The sequence below is a fragment of the Engystomops pustulosus genome, chromosome 4 (genome assembly GCF_040894005.1).
Source record: "Engystomops pustulosus chromosome 4, aEngPut4.maternal, whole genome shotgun sequence".
NCBI classification, from domain to species: domain Eukaryota; kingdom Metazoa; phylum Chordata; class Amphibia; order Anura; family Leptodactylidae; genus Engystomops; species Engystomops pustulosus.
The window spans coordinates 214,850,517-214,873,036 of record NC_092414.1 but is presented as its reverse complement, the minus strand read 5'-3'; the positions used below and the strand labels follow the sequence as shown (position 1 = coordinate 214,873,036).

Genomic DNA, 22,520 nt, shown 5'->3' with positions numbered 1-22,520 from the left:
CGCCACTGACCATCTGTGTTGACTCCTCAAAGTTACTCAGCACCTGACAGATATCAGACATCCACGTCCACTCCTCATTGTAGACTTGAGGAAGCTGACTGACCTGACTACCAGTTCTGGTGGAAGTTGACATCTGGCAGTCTACAATCGCTCTGCGCTGCTGGTAAACTCTGGATAACATGGTCAGTGTTGAATTCCACCTCGTGGGCACGTCGCACAACAGTCGGTGAGCGGGCAGTTGGAGGCGGCGCTGCGCTGCCCTGAGAGTGGCAGCATCTGGGCTGGACTTCCTGAAATGCGCACAGATGCGGCGCAGCTTCGTGAGCAAATCAGACAGATTGGGGTATGTCTTGAGGAAACGCTGCACTATCAGATTTAACACATGGGCCAGGCATGGCACATGTGTCAGTCTGCCGAGTTGCAGAGCCGCCACCAGGTTACGGCCGTTGTCACACACAACCATTCCCGGCTTGAGGTTCAGCGGTGCCAGCCACAGATCAGTCTGCGCCGTGATGCCCTGTAATAGCTCTTGGGCGGTGTGCCTTTTGTCGCCTAGGCTCAGCAGTTTGAGCACCGCCTGCTGTCGCTTAGCGACGGCACTGCTGCTGTGCCTAGAGCTACCGACTGATGGCGCCGTGCCCACGGATGGTAGTTCGGAGGAGGAGGTGGAGGAGGGGTGGGAGGAGGAGGAGGCATAGTAGGCCTGAAACACCTGGACCGAGGTAGGCCCCGCAATCCTCGGCGTCGGCAGTATATGAGCAGCCCCAGGGTCAGACTCGGTCCCAGCCTCCACCAAGTTAACCCAATGTGCCGTCAGCGATATATAGTGGCCCTGCCCGGCAGCACTCGTCCACGTGTCCGTGGTCAGGTGGACCTTGTCAGAAACGGCGTTGGTCAGGGCACGGATGATGTTGTCTGACACGTGCTGGTGCAGGGCTGGGACGGCACATCGGGAAAAGTAGTGGCGGCTGGGGACCGAATACCGAGGGGCGGCCGCCGCCATGAGGTTGCGAAAGGCCTCGGTCTCTACTAGCCTATAGGGCAGCATCTCCAGGCTAAGCAATCTGGAGATGTGCACATTAAGGGCTTGGGCGTGCGGGTGGGTTGCACTATATTTGCGTTTCCGCTCCAGCGTCTGGGGTATGGAGAGCTGAACGCTGGTGGATGCTGTGGAGGATCGTGGAGGCGACGATGGGGTTTTTGTGCCAGGGTCCTGGGCAGGGGGCTGACTAGCAGCTGACACAGGGGAAGGAGCAGTGGTGTGCACGGCCGGAGGTGAACGGGCTTGTTGCCACTGAGTGGGGTGCTTAGCATTCATATGCCTGCGCATACTGGTGGTAGTTAAGCTAGTAGTGGTGGAACCCCTGCTGAGCCTGGTTTGGCAAATGTTGCACACCACAGTCCGTCGGTCATCCGGTGTTTCCTTAAAGAACCTCCACACTTCTGAAGATCTAGCCCTCGCCGCAAGAGCCCTCACCACGGGAGCTTCACTAGTTGACAGTGGCGCTGATGCACCAGCTCTGGCCCTGCCTCTCCGTCTGGCCCCACCACTGCCTCTTCCAACCTGTTCAGGTCGAGGACTCTCCTCCGTCTCAGAAGCACTGTGTTCACCCGGCCTCTCAACCCAGCTTGGGTCTGTCACCTCATCATCCTCCGATCCCTCAGTCTGCTCCCCCCTCGGACTTCCTGCCCTGACAACAACTTCCCCACTGTCTGACAACCGTGTCTCCTCATCGTCGGACACCTCTTTACACACTTCCACTACGTCAAGAAGGTCATCATCACCCACAGACTGTGACTGGTGGAAAACCTGGGCATCGGAAAATTGCTCAGCAGCAACCGGACAAGTGGTTTGTGACTGTGGGAAGGGTCCAGAAAACAGTTCCTCAGAGTATGCCGGTTCAAATGCCAAATTTTCCTGGGAGGGGGCAGACTGGGGGGGAGGAGGCTGAGGTGCAGGAGCTGGAGGAGTGGGGATTTCGGTGACATGGGTGGACTGCGTGGAAGACTGACTGGTGGTGGACAAATTGCTCGAAGCATTGTCAGCAATCCACGACATCACCTGTTCGCACTGTTCTGGCCTCAACAGTGCTCTACCACGAGTCCCAGTAACTTCAGACATGAACCTAGGGAGTGTAGCTCTGCGGCGTTCCCCTGCTCCCTCATCAGCAGGTGGTGTCTCACCCCGCCCAGGACCACGGCCTCTGACCCCTGCAGTAGTTGGACCCCACGTCCCCGCCCTCGTCCTCTACCCCTAGCCCTCGGGTTAAACATTTTTAAAATGAGAGTTATAACTTTTTTTTTTTTTTTACTTCTTTTTGTTTTTTTTGGTGTTTTTTTGTGTTTTTTGTTTTTTTTTGAGTTTTTAAAACCAAACAATCCTATCCTATTGCTATGGCTATTTTCTAGCCAAGTATCAAAGGAAGCACACTACTATGCCAGATGAGATGACACTGAGTTATTGCCTAATAGAAATCCAACCCCTACTGAATTTTGCCACTTCGGCCTTTGCTATGGATATGTGCGCCACTAAGCGCAGAACACAGCGGTCGCAAGTCTCACTACAAATTGCTCAGAATTGGCAAGTACATGCACTGCAGAAACTACAGCCACCAGCAGATCAACCAGAAATCAAATATATAGAACGCTACTGTAGGCTTCAAGAAGCTGTTTGTATTCTCCTATGGCTATTTTCTAGCCAAGTATCAAAGGAAGCACACTACTATGCCAGATGAGATGACACTGACTTATTGCCTAATAGAAATCCAACCCCTACTGAATTTTGCCACTTCGGCCTTTGCTATGGATATGTGCGCCACTAAGCGCAGAACACAGCGGTCGCAAGTCTCACTACAAATTGCTCAGAATTGGCAAGTACATGCACTGCAGAAACTACAGCCACCAGCAGATCAACCAGAAATCAAATATATAGAACGCTACTGTAGGCTTCAAGAAGCTGTTTGTATTCTCCTATGGCTATTTTCTAGCCAAGTATCAAAGGAAGCACACTACTATGCCAGATGAGATGACACTGAGTTATTGCCTAATAGAAATCCAACCCCTACTGAATTTTCCCACTTCGGTCTTTGCTATGGATATGTGTGCCACTAAGAGCTAAACACAACGGTAGCAAGTCCCCCTGCTAATTCCTCACAAAATGGTAAAAGATGCAAATTAAAATAAAAAAAGTAGAACGTTATTGTAGCCCTAAGAAGGGCTGTTGGGTTCTTTGAGAATCACTCCTGCCTAACAGTAAGCTAATAGAACACCCTAACGCTTTCCCTGACCAGCAGCAGCTCTCTCCCTAGCGGCATCCAGAGACAGAATGATCCGAGCAGCGCGGCCAGCGGCTAGTCTATCCCAGGGTCACCTGATCTGGCCAGCCAACCACTGCTATCGACGTGTAAGGGTACCACGTCATGCTGGGTGGAGTGCAGAGTCTCCTGGCTTGTGATTGGCTCTGTTTCTGGCCGCCAAAAAGCAAAACGGCGGGAGCTGCCATTTTCTCGAGCGGGCGAAGTATTCGTCCGAGTAACGAGCAGTTTCGAGTACCCTAATGCTCGACCGAGCATCAAGCTCGGACGAGCATGTTCGCTCATCTCTAGCGGTGTGCCTTTTATCGCCTAGGCTCAGCAGTTTGATCACCGCCTGCTGTCGCTTAGAGATGGCACTGCTGCTGTGCCTAGAGCTACCGACTGATGGCGCCATGCCCACGGATGGTAATTCGGAGGAGGAGGTGGAGGAGGGGTGGGAGGAGGAGGAGGCATAGTAGGCCTTTGAGACCTGGACCGAGGTAGGCCCTGCAATCCTCGGCGTCGGCAGCATATGACTAGCCCCAGGGTCAGACTCGGTCCCAGCCTCCACCAAGTTAACCCAATGTGCCGTCAGCGATATATAGGGGCCCTGCCCGGCAGCACTCGTCCACGTGTCCGTGGTCAGGTGGACCTTGTCAGAAACGGCGTTGGTCAGGGCACGGATGATGTTCTCTGACACGTGCTTGTGCAGGGCTGGGACGGCACATCGGGAAAAGTAGTGGCGGCTTGGGACCGAATACCGAGGGGCGGCCGCCGCCTTGAGGTTTCGAAAGGCCTCGGTCTCTACCAGCCTATAGGGCAGCATCTCCAGGCTAAGCAGTTTGGAGATGTGGATGTTGAGGGCTTGGGCGTGTGGGTGGGTTGCGCTATACTTCCTTTTGCGCTCCACAGTCTGGGGTATGGAGAGCTGAACGCTGGTGGATGCTGTGGAGGATCGTGGAGGCGAAGATGGGGTTTTCTCACGGGAGGTGTTTGGGCATTGGTCCTGGGCAGGGGGCTGACTAGCAGATGACACAGGGGAAGGAGCAGTGGTGTGCCCGGCCGGAGGTGAACGGGCTTGGTGCCATTGAGTGGGGTGTTTAGCATTCATATGCCTGCGCATACTGGTGGTAGTTAAGCTAGTAGTGGTGGAACCCCTGCTGATCCTGGTTTGGCACAGGTTGCACATCACAGTCCGTCGGTCATCGGGTGTTTCTTTAAAGAACCTCCAGACTTCTGAAAATCTAGCCCTCGCCGCAGGAGCCCTCGCCACGGGAGCTTGACTACGGAAAACATTTGGCGCTGATGCACCAGCTCTGGCCCTGCCTCTCCGTCTGGCCCCACCACTGCCTCTTCCAGCCTGTTCTGCTATAGGACTCGCCTCTGTCTCAGAAGCACTGTGTTCACCAGGCCTATCAACCCAGCTCGGGTCTGTCACCTCATCATCCTCCGATCCCTCAGTTTGCTCCCCCCTCGGACTTCCTGCCCTGACAACAACTTCACCACTGTCTGACAACCGTGTCTCCTCATCGTCCGACACCTCTTTACACACTTCTTCCACTACGTCAATAATGTCATCATCACCCACGGACTGCGACCGGTGGAAAACCTGGGCATCGGAAAATAGCTCAGCAGCAACCGGACAAGTGGTTTGTGACTGTGGGAAGGGTCCAGAAAACAGTTCCTCAGAGTATGCCGGTTCAAATGCCAAATTTTGCTGGGAGGGGGCAGACTGGGGGGAAGGAGGCTGAGGTGGAGGAGCTGGAGGAGTGCTGATTTCGGTGACATGGGTGGACTGCGTGGAAGACTGACTGGTGGACAAATGGCTAGAAGCATTGTCCGCAATCCACAACATCACCTGTTCGCACTGTTCTGGCCTCAACAGTGCTCTACCACGAGTCCCAGTAACTTGAGACATGATGAACCTAGGGAGTGTAGCTCTGCGGCGTTCCCCTGCTCCCTCATCAGCAGGTGGTGTCTCACCCCGCCCAGGACCACGGCCTCTGACCCCTGCAGTAGTTGGACGCCCACGTCCACGCCCTCGTCCTCTACCCCTAGCCCTCGGGTTAAACATTTTCCAAATTAAAGTGTAAACTTTAATTTATTTTTTTTTTTGTGTTTATTTTTTATTTTTTTTAAACAAAACGATGCTATCCTATTGCTATGGCTAGTTTCTAACCTACACTGACAGCACACAACTGGATTTTGTGCTGTGCCTGATGACTTTGAGTTATAAAAAGAAGTAAACGTAAAAATAAATAAATCAGAAGTGCCTAATTCTACTCAAACCCCTAATAAATTGTCCCACTTCGGTGTTTGAGGTGGATATGCGTGTCACTAAGAGCTAAACACAACGGTCGCATGTCTCCCTGCAAATCCCTCACAATATGGTACTAGTTGCACTGGTAATGCCAGCAAGCCCAGCCACAAGTAAACAAAAAAAAGTAAAATATAACACTATTGTAGGCCTAAGTAAGCCGTTGGGGTTCTCCTATGGCTATTTTGTAGCCTACACTGAAAGCACACTGCTTTGCAAGATGAGTTTGAGCTATAAAAAGAAATAAAGGTAAAAAAAAAAAAATCAGCAGACTCTGCCTAATTCTACTCAAACCCCTAATAAATTGTCCCACTTCGGTGTTTGAGGTGGATATGTGTGTCACTAAGAGCTAAACACAACGGTCGCAGGTCTCCCTACAAATTCCTCACAATATGGTACTAGCTGCACTACTAATAGCAGCAAGCCCAGCCACAAGCAAACCAAAAAAAAGTAAAATAAAACGTTATTGTAGCCCTAAGAAGGCCTGTTGGGTTCTTGGAGAATCACTCCTGCCTAACAGTAAGCTAATAGAACACCCTAACGCTTTCCCTGACCAGCAGCAGCTCTCTCCCTAGCGGCATCCAGACACAGAATGATCTGAGCAGCGCGGGCAGCGGCTAGTCTATCCCAGGGTCACCTGATCTGGCCAGCCAACCACTGCTATCTACGTGTAAGGGTACCATGTCATGCTGGGTGGAGTGCAGAGTCTCCTGGCTTGTGATTGGCTCTGTTTCTGGCCGCCAAAAATCACAACAGGGGGAGATGCCATTTTCTCGAGCGGGCGAAGTATTCGTCCGAGCAACGAGCAGTTTCGAGTACGCTAATGCTCGGACGAGTATGTTCGCTCATCTCTAATCTACATCTTCCAAACTTTTGTGGTTAGAAATGACTCAGCTGGGAGCCTTTCTCAACCCCTTCCCGAGTGCCGGATCCCGATGCATGAAAAGGGCTCCAGGGCTGAGCCCTCTCCATAGTCAGTAAGTGCTAGCACCGAACGCAGGTGTTATCCTGTCGATCGCTGCCGGTGGCTTCAAAAAGATAGCAGTGCATGGGCATCATCGGGGAGCGGGAATAATTTTGGCATCATCGGGGAGCGCGTCTGTCTCGATTTGCACATTGTAATGAATGAGAAGGAAAATCCCCATATACTGTAGTATGGCAATATATGGTAGGATCAATCAGGCAACCTAGGGTTAAAGTACCCTAGGGAGTCTGAAAAATAGTGAAAGTAAAGATAAAAAAAAGGAAAAAAAGAAATTATGATTAAAAAACCCTAAAAACTTAAATCTCCCCCCTTTCCCTAGAACTGATATAAATATAAATAAACAGTAAAAATCATAAATACATTAAGTATCGCCGCTTCCTAAAATGTCCGATCTATCAAAATATAAAAGCAGTTTTTTACTGTGTTTAACCCCATAACAGAAAATAGCGCCCAAAGTCAAAAATGGCACTTTTTTACCATTTTGAAAAATAATAAAAAAAATTAATAAAAAGTGATCAAAGGTCTTACACTCCTAAAAATGGCAGCATTGAAAACGGAATCAACAGTTGCAAAAAATGACACCCCCCACAGCTCCGTGCAACGAAGTATGAAAAAGTTATTAGCGCCAGTTGTACAGGAGGTTTTAATTTTTGTAAATGTAGGAAAACATTATAAAACCTTTACAATTTTGTTATCCCCATAATCGTACCGACACAAAGAATAAAGTAGACCTGTCACTTGGGGCGCACAGTGAAAGCCGTACAATCTAAGCCCACAAGAAAACGGCACAAATGCGTTTTTTCACCATTTTCACTGCATTTGGAATTTTTTTCCCGCTTCCCAGTACACGGCGTGGAATATTCAATATGATTACTATGAAGCGCAATTTGTTGGTTTATCCCTGTCCTTTCTTGACAAATGGGTCAAGGACTTGAACGTCTCCCTGTCTCCTAGACACTGGGATAAGGCATTTCTGTTCCCGCACAAACTCTCAATAGAGAGAAACTATAAGACCCTCTCTAGATGGTACGGGGCCCCCACCCTGCTGCACCGGATTTATCCCCTGGCCCAGGACATGTGTGGGAGATGCGGAGTTGACAGAGGTGACATGTTACACATTTGGTGGATGTGCCACTCCTCAACCTTCCTCCTGATATGAGGGTGATCCCTGATCAGGCGCTTACACCTCCGCCATTGGTGGAATTACAAGGGAACATGTCTTCATGCCAGCCAGTTATCTCTACACAACCAGTGGCGTAACTAGAAGCTGATGGGCCCCAGTGCAAATTCTGTGCTGGGCCCCCGACTATAATGTATGGTTTATAGTAATAGTCTTCTCATATGGGAAAGTGACACCATGAGGGCCCCCTAAACCTCTTGGGCCCTGGTGCCACTGCAACCTCTGCACATCCTCAGGTTACGCCCCCTGTACACAACACATCCCTGGTGGGCAGAGAGTCCTGAGATACCACGTGCTCGCTGTTCATGCCTTCCCCTCCTCTAACAGGTTGGACACTGATACCCTACTCATGTACAAATCACTTCCTATCACTTAAGGGCCAAGTATGACTGATATGTATTTGTTGTACCCCCTTCTTTATCCTTTTGCTGCCCTTCGATTGTTATATGTTATCTATGTTATACTTCTAGTGGAATTCAATCAAATGATTTTATCAGGAAGGTCAATGTGGCAAAGAGGAGGAGCCGTGTTTTACCCTCCTCATGGCCTGTGACTGCGGCAGGAAAATAACAATGTCACGCAATGCAGGAGCCCAACCATCCAGACTGATATCACAGACAAGGTTCTGATTGGCTGAACAATATCTAAAATCCTTCGCGTGACAGGCGGGGATACTCACCACTGTACTAACGAGGAATCGCTATGGTAACACATCACATGATCGACTCCTTAAAGGGACACATCAGACTATGGAAACTATGGAGCGATACTTGTGGTCTTAGTTTACGACCCTTCATGTTTGTGTTTAGTTCCCGGCCTCAGCTTTCTATCAGCGATACCAGATCAGTCCCTCTGTTATCTCTATACATTTCTATAGGTTTTGTGTATTAACCCCTTGAAGATCAGGCTTTCCTGGGGGGGGGGGGGTTGTTTCTATTTTTCACTCTCCTCCTTCCATTAGCTACATGTTTTTGACTCTTCAGTGTAGAAAGCTGTATGAGGGCTTGTTATTTACAGGACACATTGTACTTTCTAGTGGCTCCATTTCATATTCAGGGATATTATTTACCATTGACCTTAAAGGTGAAAAAATTTCACGTGTGGTAGAATTGGCAAAAAAAAACCAAAAACAAAGGTTCCATCATACTTTATGGGCCTTGTTTTTATGGCTTTAGCTGTATAGTCCAGATGTTGCCTCCCCTTTAGTCTTTGGGTCCATGGATCCCCTCTACATTTCTTGCATCTTCTACCTTAGTCTGATCAGTATTGTAGTCACTGACTTACCTCCTGGTGTACGGGAGCTCTTCTCCATGTCTTCACAAAGTAGTTATTATGTAGTCAGCATCTTTTTGATTATTTTGGGTTGTGTGTTATATGCGGCAGAATATGGCAAAATGAAGAAACATTTTACTTAAGGACACCCGACTTACAGACAGACCCCTGTGACCTCTGGTGACCTCTCTGGATGTTACGATAGTCCCAGGCTGCAATGATCAGCTGTAAGGTGTCTGTAATGAAGATTTATGGATAATCCTTGGTTCCATTACAGCAAAAAATTTTAAAACTCCAATTGTCACTGGGACCAAATTTGTTTGTCTGGATCTACAATTATAAAATATACAGTTTCGACTTACATACAAATTCAACTTAAGAACAAACCTCCGGACCCTATCTTGTCCGTAACCTGGGGACTGCCTGTACACAATAAAACCTGAATACATTTGGTATCTCTGTACCCAAACCCAAAGAATACAGAGACTTGTCCCTTTTCTCACCCCATTTTTTCCAACTTCCTAGTACATGGTATGATGTATACAATACAGTCACTAGTACAGTTTGTTGTGCAGAAAACAAGCCCTCGTACAGCTCTGTACAGAGAAAAATAAAAAACAAAATTATACATTTTTGGAGGTCGGAAGTAAGAGAAGGAAACACAAAAACAAAAAAGGGTGAAGTAATTAAGGGGTTAATACATCACCAAACTATATAAATGAGGTATCTCAGCGATCACATGAACCCAAAGTCTAAAGGGAGGTGTCATCTGGACTGCACAGTGAAAGTCATAAAAACAAGATATAAAAATATGTGTTTTTTTGGCAACTCTACCACATGTGGAATCTACAGTATTTAAGCTTTCAAGTAAATGGCAAATAATATGAAACGGTGCCAGTGGAAAGTACAATTTGTCCCGTAAATAACAAGCCCCCATACAGTGTTTTAAACCGTAAAAAAACATGTGGCTTGTGGAAGAAGGGAAATAAAAAATATGATAACAAAAACTCTGAAAAACCGGATCTTCAAGGGGTTAATACACAAAACCTATAGAAATGTATAGAGATACCAGAGGGACTGATCCGACATCGCTGATAGAAAGCTGAGGCCGGAACTAAACTTAGACCACAAGTATCACTCCATAGTTCCATAGTCTGCAATGTCCCTTTAAGAAGTCGATCATGTGTTACTATAGCAATTCCTCGTTAGTATAGTGGTGAGTATCCCCGCCTGTCACGCGGGAGACCGGGGTTCGATTCCCCGACGGGGAGGCTTCAAGTTTTGTTACGGCAAAGAACTAAATTATAGTATGAGGAGATCAATTACATGGCAGAAAAGTGTTGTCTCCTCAGTCTCCAGTCTCTTCGGGGGCGTGGGTTCGAATTTTTATGATTTTATGTTTTGCCTCTGCATTCAGGAGATTCCAAGACAAGAATTTTCTATATACAGGACATAACAGGACACTGAGCAGGACTGTATACTGGCACCAGCACACGAATGGGAAACCTCCCTCTACAATCACTAGGACCAGAAATGAACAAGTAAATATTATGAAAACTATGAAAGGCTCCGCCCCTTTCCCCTCCCCTTACCACAGATTCGTCTAGCAGGTCCCCCATGTGTCCCCCAACCCCTATTTTTAAGACTTCCGTGCACCACATCACATATGGCCGGTTAGCTCAGTTGGTTAGAGCGTGGTGCTAATAACGCCAAGGTCGTGGGTTCGATCCCTGTACGGGCCAGATAAATATTTTTTATCACACAATACTGGTAGTTTAACCTCTATAATCAAAAACCATAAGGAGCGTTAACCCTTTAAGGAGTTTTTTCATCCTTATGCATTTGTTAAAGAAACAGCTAATAATGAGAAATATGTGAGGGGAAACAAGATAAGATGCCAGGATGTACGAGTGAAGGGTTTAAGGAAACCTCTTTAGGGTTCCTCTAATTTGTAATATCAGGCTGTGTAAGATCCCTAGTGGATAGATTGTGTATTTCTTCTAACACGGACACCAGACTTATCAGCTATTCAGATCCTTGTCATTTAGCTGCAGTGTTATTGTCCTTCTCCTGGTGGTGAAACAATCTTTTTGCAGCCTGTTCTCCCACCCCTGGTGTATACAGTCCGGCTCCGTGTCTTGTTATGTGCTGTATATAGGAGATTCTTTCATTGGAGTCTTTAGAATGCAGTAGCAAAAAAATTAAACCTTCTTTCAATGAATCTTGACCTTCTCATACATTAAATTTAGTTCGATGTCCACTACGGATCCATAACAGTGTGCCTCTGGCAGACCATTACGGACCAGGTTGCAGGACAAACTTGGGCAACTCCATGAAATTAGCTGTAATGACGACTGGTCTGCAGCACCCGATTATTATTTCTTTGGTGCCACGGATGGGTTTGACTTAACAGGTTAACTGGTGCAACCAGTACCTACCAAGTGTCAGGGTTATAATACAGCTGAAACCAGCGCTGTACGGGGAGGGCTCTGTAAGCTCCCTCCATGTAGCCTTTACATCATAATGACATAATATAATGTGGTGCAGTTAAAGGTTTAATTGCTAAGAAAAAAAATGTAAAAATTCTTGGCAGTGGTGGGATTCGAACCCACGCCCCCAAAGAGACTGGAGCCTTAATCCAGCGCCTTAGACCGCTCGGCCACGCTACCTTGTTCAAAACTGTACATATGGGTCTGGACACTGTTTTGAAATCTATTTTATTGGGTTCCATAGATATCAAATAGGGAGCGCTGAGGACTTTCAGAGGGACCCCAATGTCATGTGACATCCTGCAACAACTTCTGAAGGGGTTTCGATGAGTAACACACCCAGGGACTTGGGTGCTAATGGTGACTACCTGCTCCTGCATGGTGCAAGTTCCTGCAGTCTTCTTCACATGTCCTGGCAGAGAAACTTAGCGGATCAGAAAAACTACCCCATACGACGGTCATAAAACCTGAATACAGGAATAAGAGGTTTGCGTTGTGTTTTTTTCATCCTTTCAAAACGCATCAGTCTCGCATTTTGGTTTCTCAAATTGGATTCTTGTTGAAGAATCCTTCAACATTTTTTCCGTGCGTTTCCGTGCCCAGTCATATTTATCAAAGTGGGTGTTTTTTTTCGGTATTTGATCCCATTTCTTTTTTATTGCAACTTTTTGCCAAATGTCTCAAGCTGCTACAAAATGTCCCAAAAGAAGTCTCCAGAATACAAAGAGGAACAAAACAAGAGTCAGATGTGAGAAACAATCCAATCATTCTGCCCCCGACATGACAACGATACAAACAGTCCGGACTCAATACACAAACCCTGACAAAATGTCTCGGCCAAGGAAATTCTAGTAAGAGATTCTGCAGCAGCTCTGCCAAATGTTCCAGAATATGTTTTTGTCTCGCTTTTAAGTGCATCCAAAACGCAAGTGGGAGGGGATTTGGCCAAAATACATGTGCGTCTCCAATAGAACACATGCGTTTCACTGATAATGCACACGGATTCACAAAAAGTCACAAATATAAGAGATAAAAATGAAAAAAAACCTAAGATAAATGACCTCGTGTGTTTTGTACAGACAAAAAGATCAAAATAACCACTGACCCCGACGTGATTTGAACACGCAACCTTCTGATCTGGAGTCAGACGCGCTACCGTTGCGCCACGAGGTCTCAGCTTCTATCGCAGGTTTTTAAACAGAGGATTTCAAGTCCAACACCTGAAAGACATTCTGCGGAGCCCATAACAGTGAACCCGAACAGATCTTCATAATGGTCCATGGACGTTCTGTTTCCCATCAAACTGTTACGGAATATACATTGGTTTGGCTCCTGGGGATCGCTGTGTGCATTGCTCTCATCCTTGCTCTGTCCTTCATCCGCCTACAGGGGGACAACAGTCACTAGACAGGGTGGGCGCTACAAAACAGAACCGGGCACCGGAACTCCTAGGTGGGGGCTACCACCAGGTGCTGGAAGGTCCTCCTGTTACTGTCTCAGTGGACCAGCACTGAGTCTCTGTAAACAACCTATGACCTTTTATCTCCTATTAGTCACGCTTAAAGGAAACCTACCACTTCGGATAGGGCTTATAAGCCGCACATGCCGTGCACCAGTTCAGGGTGAGCTGGTGCCGGCACTTATCTCCGTTATGTTTTTAAACTGTTTTAGAGTGTTTTAACACTTTATTGTTTATATCCTTACTAGCTTCCCCGCACCCGAGGTCCGCGCTCGGCCCCCCCGACCATGCGCATTGTGTGCCCAGCGCACTACTCTAAAACAGTTTAAAAACATAACAGAGAAAAGCGCCGGCACCAGCTCACCCTGAGCTGGTGCACGGCATGTCCTGCTCATAAGCCCTATCCGAAGTGGTAGGTTTCCTTTAAGGATACACAGTTATGGACTAGATTTACACCTCATGTAAATCTGGTTTTAAGTTGTAAGATACAATTCCCGACAAGGGAATATAATTACCTGCCACTGGTCATGCCCTTGATATCAGTGAAACACGTAATAATTGATCAAACGTGGGGCATGGCCTGGCTATTGAGGAGACAGGAAGAACGCAGCATTAGCTCCTGCTCCAAAACCGGGCTTTACCCGTACACTGTGACCCCAAACCAACAATATTTCACAGAATATATGGGGCCCAAGCGCAGGAAGGTAGCTGTGACCTCTGTGACCCACCACAGTTTGCCTAGGGGTATCGGCAGGTACCTTTCCAGCCGAGTGGCAGCCCCGGGATGAAAAGATTGCGGTTTCAGGCTCCATTGATCATGATGGAGAGCACTACGCACGCACCCACAGGCACTCTGAAGGCCAAGATGGCCAACGCACATGGTACACCTGCACAGTCGCCACTACTACTACTCCCATTGAATGTCTCCCTACATCCAGCTTGTTAAAGAGAATTTTCCATTTCGCTGGCACCCTACGTCAATTAAATATCTAGGAATCCAAGTTCCTAGGAAACAATTAACTTGGTTCGGCCGATTAAAAGTGATAAAAATGGATATTCTGCCCCGTTTTTTCTACTTTTTTCAGGGAGCCCCGATAACCCCACCTTCCTCGTTCTTCAAATCCCTTCACTCTGCAATCTTGTGCTTCATTTGGGGCACAGCTCGTATATGAAATATCTCATATTGCTCAAAAACCGCGTAGCCTGTTTGTTGTGCAGGGTAGTGGTCTCCCTCAACCTTCCTCCTGATATGAGGGTTACCCTTGATCAGGCGCTCACACCTCCACCGGTGATGGAATAACAGGTTCAAAGGAACCTGTCTGCATGCCAGCCCTCTCCCTCCTACATCTCGTAACAAATGTGTTAGACCCAATGGGTCCTTTCATAAGTTTTCTTTACACAACACATCCCTGGTGGGCAGAGAGTCCTGAGATACCTCTTGTTCATGCCCCCCCACCTAACAGGTTGGACACTGATACCCTACTTATGTACAAAATACTTCCTACTTAAGGGCCAAGTATGACTGTTATGTATTTGTTGTTCCCCCTTTTTCCCCTTTTTGCTGCCCTTTGATTGTTCTTTATCAAGAAGATCCATGTGGCAAAGAGGAGGAGCCGTGTTTTACCATCCTCAAGGCCTGAGACTGCCACACAATACAGGAGCCCAACCATCCAGACTGATATCACAGACAAGGTTCTGATTGGCTGAACCAGATATAAAACACAAGGCACTGCTGAGATTCAAACTCAGGATCTCCTGTTTACTAGACTAAGCCACAGCGCCAACATGTTCCATATTTGGATTCTAGATATGGAGCCTCCACCCAAAGCTCACACTGGCGTCTTGTCACACACTGATGTAACTATTGTGTATTTTTCCACGTAGCATACACGTGGCCGGTTAGCTAGTAACTAGAGGGCGGTGCTAATAAAACCGAGGTCTTAGGCTTGTGTATATAAATAATGATTATTATTTTTATTGATACTTTATGGTCCTTTTTAGTCATCTATGGTCCTCTAAAGGACCTGCCCACCTATCCCACTTACCGGAACCCCCGTGCCATTGATACTCACCGTCTCACAGAAACTTTGTGGTCATCGCTGTCCCCCATCTCCTCCCCCCCCTATCCTAACCTGTCTACTAACCATTGTAATCACAACCTCAAAAGTGCCCCGGATGAGGTGGAACCTCCCTTAATCCAAACATTTGAACTCCTCGGCACACGCCCCAAACCCGTTTCCAATGGAAATGCCTCCGAAGTTCTGAACGTCTGTGGAGAATATTGTGCACATCTGCAGACTTTCTACACTCCAAATGTATTCTCAGATCCTGTCATACCGCCCCAACCACCCCCCCCCCCCCAATTCTCGCCAAACAGGTCTAATTCACTAATCTAATATCCTCTCTATTTAATGATCCCAAAAAGCTCTTCCATACTCTTCATGCCTTACTTCTGGTGTTGTCCGCTCTTCTTTCAAGCATGCTGTTGTTATCCCATTACTAAAGAAACCTTTCCTGGACCTGTCTAGTGCTACTAACTACCAACCAGTCTCCAATTTACCTTTCATCTCCACAACTCCTAGAACGCCTGGTCTATTTGTGACTAACCCACTATCTCTCAGCTAACAATCTGGTTTCCGCTCCATGCACTCTACTGAAACTGCTCTTTCTAAAGTATCTGATGATTTCCTCACTGCTAAATCCAAAGGGCACTATTCTCTCCTAGTTCTTCTGGGTCTCTTGGCAGCGTTTGATACTTTGGACCACCAGCTCCTCCTCAGGATGCTCCATTTGCCTGAAGGACACTGCACTCTCTGCCCCTATATAATCATCTTTGGTCGTCTAGAGTCATTTAGAGACTCTGGGGTGCTCTATAGTCATCTATCTTATGCTATAATCATCTGTAGTCATGTATGGTACTCTATAATCCTCTGTAGTCATGTATGGTACTCTGTGGTGCTCTATAGTCATCTATCATACTCTATGGTCCTCTATGCTCATCTGTGGTGATCTGGAGTCCTGTATCTTCATCTGATTAATCTGTGATACTCTATGGTTCTCTATAGTAATCTATGATCCTCTATGGTCCCCCATATTCATCTAACGTGTTCTAGGGTTCTAATAAACATGTATAATAATCTAAGTTCCTCTAAAATCATCTATGGTCATGTAGAGTCCTGCATATTCACCTTAGTCATCTGTGGTACTCTATGGTCCTCTGTAGTCATCTATGGTACTCTATGGTACTCTGTAATCCTCTATAGTCATCTATAATCCTCTGTACTCATCTATGGTACTCTATAATCCTCTGTAGTCATCTGTGGTACTCTATAATCCTCTGTACTCATCTATGGTACTTTATAATCCTCTGTAGTCATCTGTGGTACTCTATAATCCTCTGTACTCATCTATGGTACTCTATGGTCCTCTGTAGTCATCTGTGGTACTCTATAATCCTCTGTACTCATCTATGTTACTTTATAATCCTCTGTACTCATCTGTGGTACTCTATAATCCTCTGTAGTCATCTGTGGTACTCTATAATCCTCTGTACTCATCTATGGTTCTCTATAATCCTCTGTAGTCATCTGTGGTACTCTATAATCCTCTGTACTCATCTATGGTACTCTATGGTCCTCTGTAGTCATCTGTGGTACTCTATAATCCTCTGTACTCATCTATGTTACTTTATAATCCTCTGTACTCATCTGTGGTACTCTATAATCCTCTGTAGTCATCTGTGGTACTCTATAATCCTCTGTACTCATCTATGGTACTCTATGGTCCTCTGTAGTCATCTGTGGTACTCTATAATCCTCTGTAGTCATCTGTGGTACTCTATAATCCTCTCTAGTCATCTATGGTACTCTATAATCCTCTGGACTCATCTATGGTACTCTATAATCCTCTGTAGTCATCTGTGGTACTCTATAATCCTCTGTAGTCATCTATGGTACTCTATGGTCCTCTGTACTCATCTATGGTACTCTATAATCCTCTGTAGTCATCTATGGTACTCTATAATCCTCTATAGTCATCTATGGTACTCTATAATCCTCTATAGTCATCTATGGTACTCTATAATCCTCTATAGTCATCTATAATCTTCTGTACTCATCTATGGTACTCTATAATCCTCTGTAGTCATCTGTGGTACTCTATAATCCTCTGTACTCATCTATGGTACTCTATAGTCCTCTGTACTCATCTATGGTACTCTATAATCCTCTGTAGTCATCTATGGTACTCTATGGTCCTCTTTAGTCATCTATGGTACTCTATAATCCTCTGTAGTCATCTATGGTTCTCTATAATCCTCTATAGTCATCTATAATCCTCTGTACTCATCTATGGTACTCTATAATCCTCTGTAGTCATCTGTGGTACTCTATAATCATCTGTACTCATCTATGGTACTCTATAATCCTCTGTAGTCATCTGTGGTACTCTATAATCCTCTGTAGTTATCTATAATCCTCTGTACTCATCTATGGTACTCTATAATCCTCTGTAGTCATCTGTGGTACTCTATAATCCTCTGTACTCATCTATGGTACTCTATAGTCCTCTGTACTCATCTATGGTACTCTATAATCCTCTGTAGTCATCTATGGTTCTCTATAATCCTCTGTACTCATCTATGGTACTCTATAATCCTCTGTAGTCATCTGTGGTACTCTATAATCCTCTGTAGTCATCTGTGGTACTCTATAATCCTCTGTACTCATCTATGGTACTCTATAGTCCTCTGTACTCATCTATGGTACTCTATAATCCTCTGTAGCCATCTATGGTTCTCTATAATCATCTGTAGTCATCTTTGGTACGCTATGGTCCTCTGTAGTCATCTATCATTCTCTATGGTCCTCTATGCTCATCTGTGGTGATCTGGAGTCCTGTATCTTCATCTGATTAATCTGTGATACTCTATGGTTCTCTATAGTAATCTATGATCCTCTATGGTCCCTCATATTCATCTATCGTGTTCTAGGGTTCTAATAGACATGTATAATAATCTAAGTTCCTCTAAAATCATCTATGGTCATGTAGAGTCCTGCATATTCCTGCATAGTCATCTGTGGTATTCTATAATCCTCTGTAGTCATCTATGGTATTCTATAATCCTCTGTAGTCATCTATGGTACTCTATAATCCTCTGTAGTCATCTATGGTACTCTATGGTCCTCTTTACTTATCTATGGTACTCTATAATCCTCTGTAGTCATCTATGGTACTCTTGGGTCCTCTGTAGTCATCTATGGTTCTCTTGGGTCCTCTGTATTTAGTGATGGTCATCTAGAGTCCTGCATATTCATCGTAGTCATTTGTGGTACTCTATGGTTCTCTGTAGTCATCTATGGAACTCTAGGGATCTCAATAGTCATCTATGGTTCTCTTGGGTCCTCTGCATTTATTGATGGTCATCTAAAGTCATCGAGTGCCATCTAAATATCTCTATGAGATGTATGAGGTCATGTTTTTTATATGTTGATAGATCGAACATTTTGGGACACGTTGATACCTAACATACTACAACTGTATTGCAGTATATATATATATATATATATATATATATATATATATATATATATATATTGCTGATCCGTAACAGTCTGCCTCTGGCACACTGTTGCAGACCAGGCTGCAGGACAAACTTGGGCGACTCCATGAAACTTCTAACTGTTATGACAACTGATGAGCAGTATTCGATCGGCTCCAACATTATTTTGGTGCCACTGATGGGTTTGTCTGTGCAAAGGTTGGTGCTTGCCAGGTATCAGTGGTATGATATAGCAATGTATGGGGAAGGCTCTGTTAACCCTCCGCTTGCAACCTTTAGCACATCATGATGAAATGTTGTACTGCACATAAAGGTAAAAGTTAACAAAACCTTTGGCAGCGGTGGGATTCCAACCCACGCCCCCGAAGAGACTGGAGCCTTAATCCAGCGCCTTAGACCGCTCGGCCACGCTACCTTGAGTGACACCCCGTTTGCAATGAACAGGTCTTATATGTAAAAGCCTCCGACCGCATTGGCTGCCACAATATTCGGCTTGGGCGTTCACCACCAGTCTTCAGCATGACCCGTTTCTTACGGGTATTATAGGAGATCCGTTAAAGGAGAGTAATTGAGCCTAATTAGCCAATTGAAAAGAGGGAAAGAATTGTCTGAGGAGCAGAGGGAAAGACCCAACAGAATTCATGTTTATATCGTGCGTTTCAGCGGAAAGACATATGTGATCTAGTCAAGCTCCTCCTAAAAACGGCCTAAAAACGCCACGTGTGTCTTCACCCTTACACTGAACTGAACTGAATAAAAACACATTTCAACCAGACAAATACAAAAACACATGCATTTTTAATGCTCCCTTAAGGACGCAGCCATTTTACAGCTTAAGGCTCGACCCCGTTTTTGGGATTCTCACTTGCGTCGCTTCATATGGTTATAACTTTTGAACACTGTTACTTATCAAAGCGATTCTGAGATTGTTTTTTCCTCACATGTTGTTTTTTGGCTGATAACTCAAGAAAAAAAAATTATGAATTTTTTGAAAAAATTTCCATTTTCGAATTTCAAAATCATTGAGTTTTCAGGCAGATCGATTTACCACCTAAATAAATTGCTGAATAACATTTCCCATTTGTCTACTTTACATTTTCATCATTTTGGAAAGGTCTGGATAATTTATTTTGATGTCACGCGGCTTACAAATCCAATAGCGATTTTCCGTATTTTCAAAATTGACCATTTTGGGGATAAATACAGTTTTGAATGAAATTTTACATATTTAGCATCAAAACCCCCCTATATAACCAACCCATTTTCAAATCTGCACCCCTCAAACTTTCAGAAACAGCTTTTAGTAAGATTGTTAACCCCTTGAGATCTTCATAGTAATTGAATCAAAATGGAGGTGAAATTTTGAATGGTCAAATTGTGCCGGTTATACGTTCATTTAGCCCTAAAATTTACACATTTCCAAAAGATAAAGAGAAATCACACCATACAATTTGTTCTGCAATTTTTCCCGAGTACAGAGACCCCCCACATGTGGTCGTTACTTGTTTAATGGGCGCACAGCGAGGTGCAGAAGGGAAGGAGCCGGTGGCCGTTTGTGAGCCGGTGCCAGAAGCAGGACGTAATAGAACGTCCCCATGCAGGAAGTATCTTCCCACAGGGACATTCTATTACGTCCAGGTGCGCAAAGGGGTTAATAATTTTAGCAACAACCTGAAAACAGCCCTGTATGTAATGCTTGACATTGTTTGCCATGAATGATACCAGTAGTGAGTAGTGTGACTAACGGATTTGCCCCCAAATTGTGACATTTTCATATAAGTCAAAATTCTCGAAACTAATGGCAAATCAGGTGCAACACTGAAAAAATGGAAAACTTTTGTTTTGGTTCCGCTTCTAAACGGATATCAAAGCGCTTTGCGTGACAGTGTCTTAATTTTTGTGCAACTGCATTAAAAAGTTACAGTTATTTGGACAAATAATCACAACTTTTTATGGGATTGCACCAAAACATGTGACTTTCTAAAGATGTATCAGGCGCTAATAACCAACAGACACAATGAGCAAAAGAACCACTGACCCCGACGTGATTTGAACACGCAACCTTCTGATCTGGAGTCAGACGCGCTACCGTTGCGCCACGAGGTCACTCACGGACTCCCATGTCTTTTGATTTTCCTCTCAGCATGAAGATCAGTGGAGTCCAACATCTAACGGAATTCTGCAGAGAACCTTCATAGTGATTCCTAACCTACCTTCAAGGCCCCGATGTGACATCACCACTGACCATTTCACTGCAATCCCTGTTTTATGCAACTAAAATTGACTCCATTTTGGGGTAAGGGTTTATACTTTTGGACCATTGAGATATTGCCCTTAATCACTTAAAGGAAACTTACCACCATGGATCTACCTATTAACGTAGATCCGGCTACTCCACGCCCCCGTAGCCTCTTTGGTAAATTAGCATATTATCACAATTAAAGATTAAAAAAGATAAAGGGGACTAAAGGATTAGCCCTAAAAAGGACTCTCCTTACATACATTACAGGCACCTACCACCCTATCTACCTATCCTACCTATCCTATCCTTACATACATTACAAGCACCTACCACCCCATCTACCTATCCTACCTATCCTATCCTTACATACATTACAGGCACCTACCACTGCATCTACCTATCCTACCTATCCTATCCTATCCTACCTATCCTATCCTATCCTTACATACATTACAGGCACCTACCACTGGATCTACCTATCCTATCCTTACGTACATTACAGGCACCTACCACTGGATCTACCTAGCCTATCCTATCCTTACATACATTACAGGCACCTACCACTGGATCTACCTATCCTACCTATCTACCTATCCTATCCTTACATAAATTACAGGCACCTACCACTGGATCTACCTATCCTATCCTATCCTTACATACATTACAGGCACCTACCACTGGATCTACCTATCCTACCTATCCTACCTACCCTATCCTTACATACATTACAGGCACCTACCACTGGATCTACCTATCCTACCTATCTACCTATCCTATCCTATCCTTACATACATTAGAGGCACCTACCACTGGATCTACCTATCCTATCCTATCCTTACTTACATTACAGGCTCCTACCACTGGATCTACCTATCCTACCTATCCTACCTACCCTATCCTTACATACATTACAGGCACCTACAACTGGATCGACCTATCCTACCTATCTACCTATCCTATCCTATCCTTACATACATTACAGGCACCTACCACTGGATCTACCTATCCTATCCTATCCTTACATACATTACAGGCACCTACCACTGGATCTACCTATCCTACCTATCCTATCCTTACATGCATTATCCTTTATCGGTATATCCATGGTGGTAGGCTTCCTTTAAGGACATAGCCCTTTTCCGTTTTTGCATTTCTTTTTTCTGCACCCCAAAATCCTCAATGGGGTTTATCGGGCACTGGTCATCACTGTGTAAAAGGCCTCATGCCCACAGATGTATATGTTGGATGTGTGCTGGATATTGTCTCAACAGATAGAACTCGGCCCCTTGTATTTTAATGGGCTCCCGAATATGGAGGTATTTTTTTTTTAAGATCCCTAAATATGAGCCAACTGCAATAGCCGCAGGTCGTACGCCCATGTTTGGCCTGGAGAAGACCTCTCTCATGTTTGGCCTGGAGAAGACCTCTCTCATGTTTGGCCTGGAGAAGACCTCTCTCATGTTTGGCCTGGAGAAGACCTCTCTCACGTTTGGCCTAGAGAAGACCTCTCTCACGTTTGGCCTGGAGAAGACCTCTCTCATGTTTGGCCTGGAGAAGACCTCTCTCACGTTTGGCCTGGAGAAGACCTCTCTCACGTTTGGCCTGGAGAAGACCTCTCTCATGTTTGGCCTGGAGAAGACCTCTCTCATGTTTGGCCTGGAGAAGACCTCTCTCATGTTTGGCCTGGAGAAGACCTCTCTCATGTTTGGCCTGGAGAAGACCT

General features: G+C 45.4%; 5 non-coding genes across 5 annotated transcripts; 1 reads left to right on the top strand and 4 right to left on the bottom strand.

The window, feature by feature from the left end:
• Positions 1-10,246: 10,246 nt before the first annotated feature.
• TRNAD-GUC (transfer RNA aspartic acid (anticodon GUC)) lies at positions 10,247-10,318 on the top strand. Its single transcript has one exon. It is a non-coding gene; the product is annotated as a tRNA-Asp (tRNA).
• Positions 10,319-11,634: 1,316 nt separating this feature from the next.
• Positions 11,635-11,716, bottom strand: TRNAL-AAG (transfer RNA leucine (anticodon AAG)). Its single transcript has one exon. It is a non-coding gene; the product is annotated as a tRNA-Leu (tRNA).
• Positions 11,717-12,637: 921 nt separating this feature from the next.
• On the bottom strand, positions 12,638-12,709 carry TRNAW-CCA (transfer RNA tryptophan (anticodon CCA)). Its single transcript has one exon. It is a non-coding gene; the product is annotated as a tRNA-Trp (tRNA).
• A 6,179-nt stretch (positions 12,710-18,888) lies between these two features.
• On the bottom strand, positions 18,889-18,970 carry TRNAL-AAG (transfer RNA leucine (anticodon AAG)). The gene has a single exon. It is a non-coding gene; the product is annotated as a tRNA-Leu (tRNA).
• Positions 18,971-20,589: 1,619 nt separating this feature from the next.
• On the bottom strand, positions 20,590-20,661 carry TRNAW-CCA (transfer RNA tryptophan (anticodon CCA)). The gene has a single exon. It is a non-coding gene; the product is annotated as a tRNA-Trp (tRNA).
• Positions 20,662-22,520: the final 1,859 nt, after the last annotated feature.